Raw genomic sequence first — 5000 nt, forward strand, 5'->3', positions numbered from 1 at the left:
TTTTTCCAGTAATTGTTTACAGACAGATTATTTCACTTATAATTCACTGTATCACAATTCCAGTAGGTCAGAAGTTTACATACACTAAATTGACTGTGCCTTTAAACAGCTTGGAAAATTCCAGAAAATGATGTCATGGCTTTAGAAGCTTCTGATAGGCTAATTGACGTCATTTGAGTCAATTGGAGGTATACCTGAGGATGTATTTCAAGGCCTACCTTCAAACTCGGTGCCTCTTTGCTTGACATCATGGGAAAATCAAAAGAAATCAGTCAAGACCTCAGAAAAAAAAGTTGTAGACCTCCACAAGTCTGGTTCATCCTTGGAAGCCATTTCCAAACGCCTGAAGGTACCACATTCATCTGTACAAACAATAGTATGCAAGTATAAACACCATGGGACCACGCAGCCATCAAACCGCTCAGGAAGAAGACACGTTCTGTCTCCTAGAGATGAACGTACTTTGGTGCGAAAAGTGCAAATCAATCCCAGAACAACAGCAAAGGACCTTGTGAATATGCTGGAGGAAACAGGTACAAAAGTATCTATATCCACAGTAAAACGAGTCCTATATCAACATAACCTGAAAGGCCCGCTCAGCAAGGAAGAAGCCACTGCTCCAGACTATGGTTTGCAACTGCACATGGGGACAAAGATCGTACTTTTTGGAGAAATGTCCTCTGGTCTGATGAAACTGTTTGGCCATAATGACCATTGTTATGTTTGGAGGAAAAAGGGGGAGGCTTGCAAGCCGAAGAACACAATCCCAACCGTGAAGCACGGAGGTGGGAGCATCATGTTGTGGGGGTGCTTTGCTGCAGGAGGGACTGGTGCACTTCACAAATAGATGGCATCATGAGGTAGAAAAATGATGTAGATGAATTGAAGCAACATCTCAAGACATCAGTCAGGAAGTTAAAGCTTGGTCGCAAATGGGTCTTCCAAATGGACAATGACCCCAAGCATACTTCCAAAGTTGTGGCAAAATGGCTTAAGGACAACAAAGTCAAGGTATTGGAGTGGCCATCACAAAGCCCTGACCTCAATCCTATAGAAAATATGTGGGCAGATCTGAAAAAGCGTGTGCGAGCAAGGAGGCCTACAAACCTGACTCAGTTACACCAGCTCTGTCTGGAGGAATGGGCCAAAATTCACCGAACTGATTGTGGGAAGCTTGTTGAAGGCTACCTGAAACATTTGAACCAAATTGAACATTTTAAAGGCAATGCTACCAAATACTAATTGAGTGTATGTAAACTTCTGACCCACTGGGAATGTGATAAAAGAAATAAAAGCTGAAATAAATCATTCTCTCTTCGACATCTTTCTGACATTTCACAGTCTTAAAATAAAGTGGTGATCCTAACTGACCTAAAACAGGGATTGTTACTAGGATTAAATGTCAGGAATTGTGAAAAACTGAGTTTAAATGTATTTGGCTAAGGTGTATGTAAACTTCCAAACTCTACTAAACCGTTTCGTCTGGGAGCATGTGGGCGCCTTTAGTCTATTGATTGTTGAAGTCCGCTATGGTTCAACTTCATCTATGAGATTGTGGTTTTTGAGTTTGTGTGTGACACTGGTGTGTGTGTGACACTGGTGTGTGTGTGTGACACTGGTGTGTGTGTGTGACACTGGTGTGTGTGTGACACTGTGGTGTGTGTGTGTGACACTGTGGTGTGTGTGTGTGTGTGACACTGTGGTGTGTGTGTGTGTGACACTGTGGTGTGTGTGTGTGTGACACTGTGGGTGTGTGTGTGTGACACTGTGGGGTGTGTGTGTGTGACACTGTGGGGGGTGTGTGTGTGTGACACTGTGGGGGGTGTGTGTGTGTGACACTGTGGGGGGTGTGTGTGTGTGACACTGTGGGGGGGTGTGTGTGTGTGACACTGTGGGGGGGGTGTGTGTGTGTGACACTGTGGGGGGGGTGTGTGTGTGTGACACTGTGGGGGGTGTGTGTGTGTGTGTGACACTGTGGGGGGTGTGTGTGTGTGTGACACTGTGGGGTGTGTGTGTGTGACACTGTGGGGTGTGTGTGACACTGTGGGGTGTGTGTGTGTGTGTGACACTGGTGTGTCAGGGCCTTCCCTGTGGCTCAGTTGGTAGAGCATGGTGTTTGCAACGCCAGCACGGTGGGTCCAATGCCAGGGTTGTGGGTTCGATTCCCACGGGGGGCCAGTAGAAAAAGATAAAAAATAGATAAAAATTTTAAAATGTATGAAATGTATGCATTCACTACTGTAAGTCGCTCTGGATAAGAGCATCTGCTGAATGACTAAAATGTCAAAACAATGTGTGCGTGTGTGACACTATGGTGTGTGTATGTGTGAGATTGTGGTGTGTGTGACTGAGTGGTTGGTAGAGTCAGGTGGGCTCACCACATAGTCCATGTGATTTGCATATCACAGTTATTCTTTTAATTATCTACTGACAGTTAGGAAGAATCTGGCTTCCCACCAAAAATCTATGAAAAACAAGGTGAAGAAAAGAGAGCTTGTTCTGCCTCGGTGGCAGGAGGTATGGACTTTGTTCTGTGTCAGTTAGACAGCCAGAATCAACACACACACACCTCTGTGCTCCTACTGTTTGTAGGCCTCCCACTGGCAGCTCAAAAACACACCTTTAAGTTGTACACTCCACACCATGGACACGTGACTAGGAACAAAAGACGTTTGACTTTGATGACTGACTGAATTAGTGTAACAGTAAAACAGTAGAAATCTGCCAGCCACCTGTCCTCTTTACTATCAATACTCATACATCATAATGGACTTATGGCAGACAGACCAAGCCGAAAGATACTCCCCATTACCTGTATGGTCTTCATGGAACCAGATACACCTCATTACCTGTATGGTCTTCATGGAACCAGATACACCTCAATACCTGTATGGTCTTCATGGAACCAGATACACCTCAATACCTGTATGGTCTTCATGGAACCAGATACTGACCAATACCTGTATGGTCTTCATGGAACCAGATACACCTCAATACCTGTATGGTCTTCATGGAACCAGATACTCCTCAATACCTGTATGGTCTTCATGGAACCAGATACTGACCAATACCTGTATGGTCTTCATGGAACCAGATACTCCTCAATACCTGTATGGTCTTCATGGAACCAGATACTATTCAATACCTGTATGGTCTTCATGGAACTAGATACTCCTCAATACCTGTATGGTCTTCATGGAACCAGATACTCCTCAATACCTGTATGGTCTTCATGGAACCAGAGACCAATACCTGTATGGTCTTCATGGAACCAGATACTCCTCAATACCTGTATGGTCTTCATGGAACCAGATGCTCCTCAATACCTGTATGGTCTTCATGGAACCAGATGCTCCTCAATACCTGTATGAACTTCATGGAACCAGATACTGACCAATACCTGTATGGTCTTCATGGAACCAGATACTGACCAATACCTGTATGGTCTTCATGGAACCAGATACTCCTCAATACCTGTATGGTCTTCATGGAACCAGATACTCCTCAATACCTGTATGGTCTTCATGGAACCAGATACACCTCAATACCTGTATGGTCTTCATGGAACCAGATACACCTCAATACCTGTATGGTCTTCATGGAACCAGATACTCCCCAATACCTGTATGGTCTTCATGGAACCAGATACTCCCCAATACCTGTATGGTCTTCATGGAACCAGATACACCTCAATACCTGTATGGTCTTCATGGAACCAGATACACCTCAATACCTGTATGGTCTTCATGGAACCAGATACACCTCAATACCTGTATGGTCTTCATGGAACCAGATACACCTCAATACCTGTATGGTCTTCATGGAACCAGATACACCTCAATACCTGTATGGTCTTCATGGAACCAGATACTGACCAATACCTGTATGGTCTTCATGGAACCAGATACTCCTCAATACCTGTATGGTCTTCATGGAACCAGATACTGACCAATACCTGTATGGTCTTCATGGAACCAGATACTGACCAATACCTGTATGGTCTTCATGGAACCAGATACTGACCAATACCTGTATGGTCTTCATGGAACCAGATACTCCTCAATACCTGTATGGTCTTCTTGGAACCAGATACTGACCAATACCTGTATGGTCTTCTTGGAACCAGATACTGACCAATACCTGTATGGTCTTCATGGAATCAGATACACCTGAATACCTGTATGGTCTTCATGGAACCAGATACACCTCAATACCTGTATGGTCTTCATGGAACCAGATACACCTCAATACCTGTATGGTCTTCATGGAACCAGATACTGACCAATACCTGTATTGTCTTCATGGAACCAGATACTCCTCAATACCTGTATGGTCTTCATGAGAACCAGGACCATGAATAGTCAACAGTCCCACTTCCCATTTGTAAGTGCCTTGCTCAAGGGCACAATCAACAGATTTTTCACTTAGTCGGCTCGGGTATTTGAACCAGGGATTATTGTTGATTATTGTCTCAATGCTCTTAACTGCTGGGCAACCTGCCATGCTGATCTACCTGGTTTCTAGCTCACCACAGAAATAACAACCTATATCCAGCACTGCAGCTGCACCTTACAACTGGGCTGCATCTCAAATCACATGTTATTGGTCACATACACATGGTTAGCAGATGTTAATGCAAGTGTAGTGAAATGCTTGTGCTTCTAGTTCCCTACAGTGCAGTAATATCTAACAATTCCCCAACTACCTAATGCACACACATCTAAAGGGGTGAATGAGAATATGTACATGTAAGTATATGGAGGAGCGATGGCCGAGCGACATAGGCAAGGTGCAATACATGGTATGAAATACAGTATATACATGTGATATGAGTAATATTAACATTATTAAAGTGACTAGGCTGCATCTCAATAGTCTAAAATGACTGAATTTGCACTGAACATGGTGTCACTCTGCAATAGGTCGTAGTTGGCCACCCCTGGCCTGAAGATGTTACCATGATGTCACTCTGCAATAGGTCCTAGTTGGTCACCCCTGGT

At 44.1% G+C, this 5000-nt stretch overlaps 1 protein-coding gene across 4 annotated transcripts in view; it reads left to right on the forward strand.

Moving 5' to 3' along the window:
* The window catches only part of LOC115195408 (RAB11-binding protein RELCH homolog), a 55470-nt gene that overhangs the window by 2005 nt on the left and 48465 nt on the right, over positions 1-5000 (forward strand). The gene's annotated exons all lie outside the window — the stretch shown is intronic.

This window comes from Salmo trutta, chromosome 6 (assembly GCF_901001165.1).
Source record: "Salmo trutta chromosome 6, fSalTru1.1, whole genome shotgun sequence".
Taxonomy (NCBI): Eukaryota; Metazoa; Chordata; class Actinopteri; order Salmoniformes; family Salmonidae; genus Salmo; species Salmo trutta.